This window comes from Vigna umbellata, chromosome 6 (genome assembly GCF_029865625.1).
Source record: "Vigna umbellata cultivar VRB3 chromosome 6, Vumbellata_1.0, whole genome shotgun sequence".
Lineage (NCBI taxonomy): Eukaryota > Viridiplantae > Streptophyta > Magnoliopsida > Fabales > Fabaceae > Vigna > Vigna umbellata.
The window spans coordinates 4,572,887-4,586,031 of NC_142170.1; the positions used below are offsets into that span (position 1 = coordinate 4,572,887).

Sequence of the window (13,145 nt, forward strand, 5' to 3'; positions counted from 1 at the left end):
GAGAAAAATAAATAATGATAAGAAAGAAATGATGAAGAATGTAAAGAACTATAAGCTCTATGCGAGGAAAACACTTTAATCACACAACAAAGGCTCAATAAATTTAACTCCAACACAACTAAGGTTACCTAAATAGCTCATGCAGAACATGAACGAATTGTCCAAGGAGAAATTAAGGAGGCCAGTGGAGACCATAACTTGTCCATCATAGCCACAAATAGACACGACCTGAGTTCACCTTTTCATGATAGGAATCATGGATGTCTTGAGCACTAGAAGATGCCTACGTGTAACAAATATGATGCAACGACAAACCCAAATGAGCATGTTAGCATGTTTGCGACACATATGCCATTTTTTAGGATTAATAATGTTGTTTGGTGTAAGGTGTTCCTAATGTCGTTAAAAAGGGGAGTGTTGGGAGGTTCACCTATTTGTCCAATAATTTTGTTGATTGCTTTCTTACACTTAGAGTAAAGTATGTAGTCCAATTTGTTACAAGCTGCCAACACATGATGGCATCCCTTGCATTGGTCAATATTAGGGAGGAAAAGGAAGACTCCCTTCTAACCTTTATAACTGGTTTGGGAAAGTAGCTCTCTAGATTAGGAATCTGACCCTAAAGTGTTGAGCATTGCAAAATTCAGATGGAGGTGCAACAGAAGGGAGAAGACGCTTTGGTGGTGGCGTGTGATGTGTTGGAGAGGATGGTTGCCGGCGAGGATGGCGGTGACGGTGCTGGATGGTGTGGTCGCTAGGGTTTCTTGGAGAGAAAGTCGGGTTTGTCTGGAGATGGTGATGATGATACACTACGATGAAAATACAGTAAATAATTCTTTTGCATTAATTATAATACAATAAATATAACTCAAACTAGTAAGTAATGAAAATACACTACGATGAACTTTTGCATTAATTCCTGTAAGTACTCCACATTATATTATTTAATTGGTTTAATACAGTAAATAATATTCAAATGGTTGGGGATGTAGCTCAGATGGTAGAGCGCTCGCTTAGCATGCGAGAGGTACGGGGATCGATACCCCGCATCTCCAAATAGTTAGCAGAAACAACATTTCTTGTAATAAAAATCAGCTTAAAGTTTTTAAGTAAAAAATATAATTCTTTCAGCTTCATTTTCAAATTTCAAGAATTTTTCATGTTATAAATTTTTGAAACTTTTTGATTTTGTACGCATGGTTTAAATGATAAAAAAAATGTTTGAGGAACAGAATTTTGTTTATAAAGAAATTTTGAAAGATTTATATTTTAATTAATTGGGTTTACTGTGTGCACAGAGAGGAAGTTTTTGGGTTTACTGTGTTTGAAATGAAGGAAGGAGTATATTGATGAGAAGGAAGTACTTGAAGGACAATATTTTTAAAAGTGGACCTAATGTAGTATGAAATAATGAATAATATTATATGTAGAAAAGGACAAAAAGGTGGGACCGTGAGGTTGGAAGATGAAATGTTATTATAAAGAAGGTTTAATACCTCTTTAGGTCCCTCGAAAGAGGACAAATGTTCAATTGTGTCCTACGTTTTTTAAGAAGTTCAATGTGGTCCCAACTTGTGTAAAAAGTGTGCAATTAAATCCTTTTTGGTAACGGCGTTAATTTTTTAACGGGCCAACTGACAGGGTATACTGAAGTTTGCAACGTGTCTGGGGAATGTTAATACGTGGCTGTGTGAGGTTAATACGTGGCTGTGTGAGGGTAAACGTGTGTATATTAGTTTGGTTAACAACACCTTTGAGCTCCCTATTTCTTCTCTTGGAAAACACTCTGCTGTAAGCCAATCCGGGACCCTGCTTCTAGGCATAATCAAAATCTCTAATTTCTTAAGTAGAACCTGGGACAAATCTTTAATTTATAAGTGGAAAATTATTGGATTTTATTTTATGCTCAAGACAGAAGGATGTGATTTTGGGGCGTGGAACAAACAAAGAAATGACAAACCTTGGAAAATCTTCTCTTTACGGCAAGGGAGCATCCAATGCAACCACTCATGTACAACCTTCTTAAGGACTTCAAATGTTCAAGACCTGGGACATCCACCACCTTTTCACAATTTGTAAGGTTGAACTCCTTTAATCGCTCCAAGTTTGAAATATCATGTATGTACTGCACTGCAACACAGTTTTCCAGATTTAGCTCTTCTAGGCTAGAGGGAAGAGGAGGCAGAAACATGAGCTCCCTGCAATCTGACAACAAAAGCTTTTTGAGACAGGAGAGACCCGTCATGCTGGCTGGAAGACTGCAAATATTGTTGTGACCTAAACTTAAAGTTTGTAGTGATGATAGCTTTTCAAACTCATTTGGAATTTTTCAATATATTCCCCATCCATGAGCATTTAGCTTTTCCAGCAAGCTTAGATTGCAAAAAGAAGTTAATATTGCCTCTGAACTAGGTTGTTCTCGTATTTCAGGAATAATTGTTCCTGTAGACATGTTGTTTCCAGCCCCATTAAGATAGGTCATTCTTTTCATGTCTAGTTCTACCAGGTTTCTGAGCATTCCAAAGCTATCTGGTAGTTGTGTAAGTGTTGTTTCCTTCATCATTAGCCATCGCAAAGATTTCAAATTTCCAATGGAGTCTGGAAGCCTTTGGAGCTGTTTGCACTTGTCTAACCTCAGTCGAATAAGATTTTCCAACACACCACAACCATGGGACGACCGAGAAGATCCTTTGCCCCAACTTTTCGAACACGACGAACACCCTTCGGAAGAAGCCATTCGTATCTCAAAGACCAATTCTCTGCAACCCAAACCCTAACCTCTGATTTGTTAACCACAGTAATATACACACGTTTACTCTCACACATCCACGTATTAACCTCACACAATCACGTATTAACCTTTCCCAGACACGTTGCAAACTTCAGTACACCCTGTCAGCTGGCCCGTTAAAAAATTAACGCCGTTACCAAAAAGAATTTAATTGCACACTTTTTACACAAGTTGGGACCACATTGAACTTCTTAAAAAACGTAGGACACAATTGAACATTTGCCCCCTTTCGAGGGACCAAAAGAGGTATTAAACCTATAAAGAAAAAGAAAAGAAAAGTTGGATGGTGTGAGAAGTAGTTTACGTAAGGTAGTAAAATGGAAAGAGTTTTAATATAAGGTGGGGTCCAATTATAAAAGATGGGTGGATTTTTGTTTTATATGGGTACGTAGTAAAATAGGGTGTGCATATAGTATAGAATGGACTATATATGTTTTGGTTTGACTTTCAGATATGTGGACATTTTTAGAATTATTGTTTATTTTAATAAGGAGTGTTGTTATATGAAAAACGGGTACAAAAATTGTTGGTTAATTTCTTTGGTGTTATTTTAAACAATTATTGAGAATTGTTGGTTATTTTCTTGGTCTATTGTTGGTTTATTTATACATGTTATTGAGAGTATGTATGAATTCGTGATTGAGCACGTTTATTTTGTTTGATATCTTGTACATAGACTATGTTATTTACTTGTAGTTTCGTTAGTCTTATGAGCATTTCAATATTATAATAAATGCGAGTCTCGCGTGAGACTGAGATTCGAGTGTCACCTTCTTCTACGCGAGGAGGTGAATGTCTCGCCCAATGAATTCGGCTCGTGTTGAGTATAGTGCATCGTTACGCGTAGTATCGATGTTTTTACTCGTTAGTCCTTGAGGAGTCGGGGAGATAGGTCTGAAATCGCGATCGAAGACGGCTCGAGTCGCCTGTTATTGAGAACATGTTATGACGACGAATTACAAGGAAACAACATTAGTTTATGAGAGGCTAGTCTGCAATGTCATGTATGTCGATTTATATTGGGTCATGGAATTGTAACAGTTTATGAGTAATGTGTTTATAGTGTGATATTATATAATATTTCTGGTTACTCACCCTTGCATGTTGTGGATGTGGTTCCACCTACAATGATCGTACTTGTACGGGAGTAGATGGTATTGCAGATAAAGCTGGATTGGAATAGCTCTTCGAGATAGACGGGAAATAAAACTTGTTGGGATTTTTATAATGTTTTCTTATTTATGTTCGTTTGATTTTGTTATTTTAAGGAAACAATTAAGATTTGGTTTGTTGTAATGTATGAACTTATGATGTGTGTATGGTTTTAAAAAAAAAACACTTTCATAATATTCATGCTTCAAGATTATTATTATTATTATTATTAATATATCCTATAAGGGTGTTACAATAACCATATAGAGTAGTATGTGTTTAAAATCGAGGTATTACATCATACTTTTATAATTTTTATTTAATTTGAAGTTTTTTATCCCTTAAAAAATAATTTAATTATGTAACTTTAAAAAAAATTCAAAACCTTAAGTACCACTAGAATGGTAAATTTTAAAATTTAATACCTTATCAGTATACTTCAATAAAAAAGTTATTATAAAACTTAAATATTAAAATTAAAAATATATATTAAAGATATTTTAAATACTTTTGTAACACTCGTTTTTTAAGATGTCACGACGTAAATATTTTTTTCAAAACCCTTTTATAAAACATTCAATTTAAATGCAGAAACAATCATAACTATAAACATCATTGGAAAATATTAGAATATCACTTTTCCATCAAAATATGGAATTGGAAAATTTTTAAATAATAAAAAATAAATAATAAATCTCTGAACATAGTATCTCAGCTCTCGTCAATTACTCATATCCGATTTTATCTGTAAATTATTTACTCTCGTACAAATACGATCATCGTAAGTGAAAATCACAACCACAACATTTTAGGGTGAACAATCAGAAATATCATCAAATTAATCGATATAACATTTATATCATAGTTGTTAAGTCTTTATAACATTTATAACAATACTCAATAAGACTACAACAACCATCATCACACTCCTAAACCATTCCCTTAACCGGAATATGTATTATTCCCATTAACTTTACTTCACCCGACGAGCAAAGGCAACTTGTGCCTATACTAAATTCCCTTACAATATCTTATCATCTTCTATATTTCCACACGTATATTCCATTTTACCGAAACAAAACGATTCGAGTGGTCCTCCACCGCAGCTTCGGACTTGTCTCCTCTGCTCCAAGATGTCCATCACGACACTTAACTCCACATGAGCCGGAACCCTACGGGCGAGACATCCCTCTCCCTAAGTAATAGAAAATAAATAATAAATCCTCGAACATAACATTTCAACTCTCGTCAGCTACTCAGATCCGATCTTATCTACAAACTATCTACTCCCGTATAAGTACGAGACATCCCTCCCTTTCTAAATAATAGAAAATAAAGGGTCATCAACTCAGTTGAAACACTTCCAATCATCGATTAACAATCAATTAAATGCTTTTCTCACCCTATTCCAACACCAATCAACAAACTAAGCAAATGTTAATTGGGTTTTCCTAAAATCGAATTAAGCAAACGAAATGCACCTTGTTCAATTAATTCTACACCAAACATATTAATTAATTAAGTGATAATCATCCCAAATTAGAGCACTAAGTGTGTCATAATCACAAGTGCCAAACAGATTGCATGGGATGTAGGGTAAAAGCGACAAAATCACAATGAATGGCCAGAAATCTTAAGGAAAAAGCTGCAACATCATTAAACGACCAACCCAAATTGATTAAGCTTCCATTAACACTAATTCAAAACGCAACCAACTATTAAAAACGCAAACAAAGAACTGAAATACACAGAACTGGACTGCAACACAAACTTCAAATTTACAATATGAACTGCAATAGTGAGATTAATCTAGAAACAAAATCAACCACAATCAACAACTCAATACAGATGCAGAGAATTGAAAAACAAAACTAACAATGGACGCACATAAGTAAAAAACGAACACAAACAAAATTGGAAAATGGCAAACGAGTTAGCACAATGCAGAACCATTAAAAATGCAAATGCAGAACCAATAATCAACACAAAAACACAATAGCACCACAGAAAAACGTCAATGAAATTGAAGCACCATCCAAATTCCAAGAATAGTAGAAGCAAGGGAAACGAAAATAGGCAAGAGAATGGAAACCATAATGGAAAACTGTAATGTAATTAATTTGAAAAGGAGTTTAACACAAAAGAGAAGAGAAAAACCAAAATGAACCTCCATGGGAGCTCTCCTTAGAAGCTAGAAACATAAAAGATGGAATGAGGGAGCTAACTTGTGTGTGGGGGGCTGCTAGGCACTAAACCCTAGGATGCCAAATCAGCCTCCACTTTTGGGCCTCTCCTAAATTGTCAAAAATGGCTCAAAATGTGCAAATTTGTTCAAAAAGCCCTAAAAAACAAATTACAATTTAAATTAAAATAAAATGTTGATGTGGCGAGTGGAGAATGATGTGGCAACCCTTTAATGTCCCAAAATATACTTCCAAAAATTCTCTCGCAATTAATAATGAAAATAATTAGCCTCAGATAATTCAAATTAATTAAAATAAAAATTTCTGGTCAAATTTGGCACAATTAGCAAAACTGGGGAAATAATGGACATTCAAGTACAATTTCCTAATTAAATCTAGTACAATAAGATAAGTGAAGTCGAGAAAATATTGACTTATCAACGTGTCAAACTGACATTGTGCCACATGACAATGACAGTGTGACGACGTGCAGTAGGAGTGTCACATGTTACTATCATGCCATATGTAATTACATTAGTCTCAATTTAGTCTTTCTATTTTTATTTTATCTCAATTTAGTTCTAATTTATTTTAAAATTAAACAATTTTATCTATCTCCAAATTCAAATGAAATTTAATTTATATGTAAAAATGTTATATAAATATTTTTATTAAATATTTTTAAAAAATTAGAAAAAAATTCCGTGAAGAAAATGATTTAATCTTTAGTTTTTTAGTGGGGTTTCATGTAGGCAGTAAACTATTAGTTGGATAGAGTTTGGATAAAGTTTACGTAGTTTTGTGTATCATATTAATTCATATTAACAAAGTTGGATTGAATTAGTCAATTCAATCACATCTTTTAAATATTTTTGTTAAAATTTGTAATTTTTAAACTCTTTTAGATTTTTTAAAAGATAAAATATATTGAATAGTTTAATATTTTAAAATGTAGTTAATTAAATATTTTAACAAAATTAAATTTATTTATTATTTTCTCCATAAAACTTTTTCCAATTTCTTAAAAATATTTAATAAAAATATCAATTTTAGTAAAAATATTTATATAATATTTATATACAAATTGAATTTTGCTTGAAGATAAAATATTTAATTTTAAAAAGAACTAAATTAAAACAAGAACTAACATTAAGAAACCGATTCCATCAATTTTTAACAATCAGGACCCAGTTTAAAAAAACACTAATTTAAAAAAAATCATCAAAAATAAAAATATATCCTATGATTAAACCTTATTTCTAAATAACTTACAAATTACAAATGTGTCTCAGATTTTATTTCACATCAACCAAACCGTTAACAAATAAAATAACTTTAAATTTATTTTTAAAATATAAAAAATAAATTAAATAAAAAATGTAAAAAAAAAAATCATAACCTTAAATATAAAAATTAAATTACTAATTAAATTCTTAATAAATTAATATACACCCAGCAAACACAGCCTGTGCAAACGATAAAACTAGTAAGTAAAAAAAAGTACATGTGCATACAACTGAACTCACTGTGTTGAACTTTTGTATTAGTTTTATATGGTTTGGATTTACTTTACACAGTTTAGTAACAGTGGGGATGTAGCTCAGAGCGTTCGCTTAGCATGGGAGAGGTACGGGGATTGATATCCCGCATCTCCATTTTATTCTTTTAATAGATATAAAAAATGGTCCTTTTAATAAAAGTGTTGTTATTTATCGATGATTTCCATTTGAATTATTGTAAAAGAAAGGTCACAAGCAGAACACCCAAACATATCTTGCAAAAATTAAAATTTCTTTAAATTTTTTAGTCATGCCTTTTTAACATCCAAAATATAGCATAATACTATATGAAAAAATCTTTCAAGAATATGATAAAACAATTACTGAACATAATATAAAGAAAAGTTTTACCGTCATTCCAAAATAACCATAAAATCTAAATTTTATATACAATCATCCTATATACTAAAAATATTTACAAATACTGTTCAGAAAACATCTACTCTGCAGCATCGCCTCCATCAAGAGTCTGTTCTAGGGACACCTCATCTCCATCTGCTCACACCCACATATCATTGCAAAGAAAGAAAACCAAGAAAACATACAACACAAACACAGATAGAAGGGTAAGCTAGAAGAAAACAAGCAATGATATATGGATACAATTAAAATTTCAAGTAGATTAACGCAATCATATCCAAACTAACTAACTCTATATTTACTCAACAATTGACTTGAACATCCGGATTAATATGAATATGTAGCTATGCCAGTTCGTGCACTTGTTGTGGTGAAACAGTTGGCCCACTCCAAGCTACCACACAAGGTTAGTCCGTTATCACTCACCTTAGGCTAAGGAAAAGCCCCTAGGCTAGGACCTCCTACTATTCTCACGACATGCCTCACCCCTCTCTACTTAAGAATATGTGACTATTAGAATGTCAGGATGAACTCCAAGACTGAGCTTCCCATATTCATACTTACAAACTTGACAATCACCATTGAGAAATTCCTCCTTGAAATTCTCTTCCACATCATTTGAAACCATAAACCTTACTTATATAATACTCATACATGGTCATACGTTATCTACAAATAAATCAATTTCATTATTACAACCAATAAAGAACAAAGAATAAAAGAATGCATGACAACTTGGGACAGTCGCTCAACGCACATACTGGCTGAGCAACCACTGACTTTACTCACACAGTGACCAAACTCGTTGTGTGAATCCACTAACAGTGAGCCAACCTCCGCAAACACTCGCTCAGCGACACAATTCGTTGTGCGAATTAAACTACTAATTGCACCAGACCTCAACCCCTCGCATAGCGCCCCAATTCGTTATGCGACAGTCTAGACAGTGGCCTAGACCCCCCATATACTCACTATGCGCCCTATTTCGCTGTTCGAATTAATTTGGCAGTGACCCCAGACCACCTCTAGTCGCTTAGCTAAATGATTCGCTATGCAGATCATCAAACAGAGAGCAAACCCCATAGCCATTCGCACAACGCATCATCTCGCTATGCGGATTGCTCATACAGAGAGCAAACTTTACAAGCATTCGTACAGCGCACCATCTCACTGTGTGAATCGCTCAAGCAAAGAGCAACTCGCCATGACCACTCGTTGTGCGAATCCATTCGCTCAATGAGTCTACATAATCTACAGCACGAAATTATGCAGAATTATGCAACTCAAACCCCATTTACCAATTCTAACTATTTTTCCCAACTTCTAACACTCATAAATTGTGTTATATACCTAATTAGACTTGACTAAATGTTTCTAAACCTTCCTACCATCATTTTATAATGATTATTAACCAATTCTTACTTCAAAACTTCTAAAATCATAACTTGTAGACCCAAAATCAAATCTACCACTTCTAACACACTTTTGATCGGTTTAAGGTTCAAACAAGTCATATTTGACTTACCAAAGCTGCCCTAACAAACCAATTTAACTTCTAACCACAACTTCTCAATTTCACCACTCTACTTCCTCCAAATTAACTATGAAACAAAAGTAAGTTGTTTCTTCTTATCACCAAACCTTAATATGACAGATTTCTAACATCGTAAACACAAACTAATAAAGCACACATCATTCAATGCAGGTTCACAATCTCAGATCATCATTCATGCTTCAAAACCATAAATTTTCATCATATTCACTTACTCTAAAACATGATTTCAACTCAACAGTTTAGAAATTATAATATCAAAAACATGCACAATCAATTCAAATGCAAAGACATTTCTAGCTTCCCTTACCTCAGAGAAATACTACCCAGCTCTAGAAAACCCCAAATTGAAGCTTGTGCCGCAAGAAAACTCTACAAAAACCTACAACTCACCGGTTGGTGATAAGAGATCAACTTTAGTACCTAAATTGAGCTAGAAATTGGAAGAAAACACTACTAGATACACGCAAACAGGATTCTTTGCATGTTTAAAGTTTCAAGAACATATGGAGAAAGGGGGAAACGACTTACCGACTCAAAACAAGAAATTGATCGGTATAAATTGTTGCTCTTGACGCCAAGATTGTCTAGGCACCTCCTGATCGTTAAATAGACAACCCAAGAGTGAGAAAATCTAGAGAGAAGTTAGAGAGACAGAAGAAAATAATGTTTTAGAGAGATAAAGGTGATTTAGATAATGAACCGAACCTTAGAAAATTCTATTATATTATAAGATTATTTTAAAATAAAATTTTTGTCTCATTATTTTAATACACCTATCTACTCTAATACTCTAGATTCTTACACCTTTTCAAATTAATTGATTCTAGAACTATTTCTAATGAAAATAATATACGAACTCAAAATTCTAATTAATATTAATATTAGAATACAAAACGAGTTACTAGAAAATATTATTTATATAAAGATTTTGGTTTGATACGTCCAATATATTTTAAATAAATCAAATTAATTTGACATATATTTTAAATAAATCAAATTAATTTAACATAGATTTTTGTTTACCAAACTAATGTTTTTTTTAATCTAAATTAGAGGGTTTTGGTGTTCAAGATTCCACCACTAGAATGGACTTAATATGTAACTTACTTATATTATAAATTAATGTCACATTGATGTTCAAGTTGTAAATTATCTTTTAATACGTATTTTAATCAAGAATTCAAACATTTATTTTCAACTATCATATATTTCTTTTGTTTTGTGTATGTATTTAGAGATGAAATGATGGGTAGAGAGCAAACAATGATAAAAATGGAGAATAAATAAATAAAATGAAGATGAAGTGGAAGATTTGCATAAATATAAATTGAAATAAAATTAAACTATCAAAGATAAAAAAGTAACTGTACAGTATGAAAGTAGTAATGTAAATTGTTACATTTATCACTAGATTTACTATTTATTTTTTCAATGGCATTTACAAAATTTATGAATTATAATCGTAATTTATCATCTTTGTTTTCAATTACCTATTTACACCCCCACCAAATTTAAACTAAACTAAAAAAAAAAAATTACACCAATTATGATAATTATCTTAAAACCGTTCATATCCATATTACATTGTTGTGTCCACTTTTCCCATGCTATGCAGAGCTATTATAAGCAATTACTCTATCGATTTAACTTTAATTCCTTTATCAACCGTGAGCTTCTCTCAAAATTGTCTTCCATCCATTAAACAACGAGTTCTCTACAATCCTTCTTTCGATCTTCCTCCTTGATCTTTTGTATCTTCTACATTAATATTTTATTTACATCTTATCATTTTCTATATTTTTCTTACCCAATCATCTTCTAAGATATCTTAATTTTTGATGTTCTACAAAATATATATATATATATATATATATATATATATATATATATATATATATAATCTCAATATTATATGTACCATATAGTCTTTTCGACTGCGTGAATCAAACGGTTCTCCCAAGCCAACATACTGTCTGGTCCTCACAAGTTAGTAATGTAACTTGAAAGAACAAATAATTTTGTATATTATGCATTGTGGTCCGGAGTTATACCTGAAACATTTATTTATACTAGTTGTAATAAGCTTATGGGCTTTTACTTTTCACTGGCCGGAACCCAATCACATCTTAATCTTTATTAGGGTGTTAATGAGTTATCACTATTTATAGTCTAACCATGTGGTCGGCCTGGTAGTCGATCGACCTGAGTGGTCGACTTGGGAAGAGCCATTTGGTACACGATGATGTAAGGACCAAGTGGTATGTCGACCTTGAGAGAGCCGTTCGATTTACAGGATCGAGAGGACCATACGATACATTATATATAAAAAATTCAAAACCTTAAATTAAAATTGTACTATTTCAATTATAATTTCTTATAAAACTTAAATATTAAATTAAAAATATTTTAAAAATATTTTAAATGCTCTTCAAATGTAATAAAAGATAAAAAATAAATTTTAATATAATTCAAAATTAATTTATATGTAAGTTAGTTGGTAAAACTTTCATTTTTATCCTTATAGATAAGTTAGCTTTAACTTATGCATTTTTTATATTTTATTTTTCTCTTGTAAAATGTTTTATGTATGAAGTTTGAAGAACAATGTCCTTCGTATAACTCATGAAGTAATTAAAGTATTAACTTCATAACTTTCATAATTAAAGTATATAAATTTAAAATGTATCGGTTATATTTTGTGTGAAAATTTGAATTTAAAAGCAACCTTAATAAACAAAACTTACTCACTCAGAATTATTACACAAGTTTAATCAATTTATCAAATGGTAACTACTTATAATTAATTTTAGGGTTATAATGTGTTTTAAAGTACTAACGTATGTTCATTTTTTAATGAATAATGACGGTAGAATGTTAGAGTTTAGACATTGTGTATATTATTGAAATCTTTTGCCACTACGGTGGTTTCAGTTATTTGCTAAACTATTATTCTTCACTTTGAAATAATTAAATTACTCAATTGGTCATGTAAACATTTTTAATGTCATCTTTTTATATAATTTCAATAACAAATTAACTCTATAAGCTTTGAAATTGACTTAACCCTTGTAGTTGAAACATAATATAAGATATCATAAAAGTAATTTTTAAAATTATATAAAATTTTAAACCGGTTGCAACAAAATAATATATATAAAAAAATTATAAGATAAAATAACAGTCATACCATTCAATTAACACAAAAATTAAATAACAACAACTTAATTAAAAATTAAACAATTTAAAATTTTAATATATTATGAAAAAATTTAATTAAAATTATCTAAAGTTATTACAAATTTAAAACTTAATTAAATAAAAATATTGATAAGCTTTTATTGAATCTAATTTGTCATTCTTGGCATAGAAAATGAGAACCCGACCCATAATATTCCTTTGAACCGACAAACTTCTCACCGCTCGGCTATGTTTACGAAGTGAGCCCCAACAAGACAAGGACTGTGGTCTTTTTTATTTTTCTAATAAGCACTTTAGACTTTTCAGAATATCTTTGTCTTATGATGGGATGAATAATAATAAAATTA

The 13,145-nt window shown here is 31.6% G+C and overlaps 1 long non-coding RNA gene and 1 other non-coding gene across 2 annotated transcripts; one reads left to right on the plus strand and one right to left on the minus strand.

Annotated features, from left to right (window-relative positions):
* The first annotated feature begins 982 nt into the window (after window positions 1-982).
* TRNAA-AGC (transfer RNA alanine (anticodon AGC)) lies at window positions 983-1,055 on the plus strand. The gene has a single exon. It is a non-coding gene; the product is annotated as a tRNA-Ala (tRNA).
* A 3,716-nt stretch (window positions 1,056-4,771) lies between these two features.
* Window positions 4,772-6,236, minus strand: LOC148196618 (uncharacterized). Its single transcript, XR_015780454.1, has 2 exons — window positions 6,111-6,236; window positions 4,772-5,138 (listed from the first exon to the last, which is right to left on the minus strand). It is a non-coding gene; the product is annotated as an uncharacterized LOC148196618 (long non-coding RNA).
* Window positions 6,237-13,145: the final 6,909 nt, after the last annotated feature.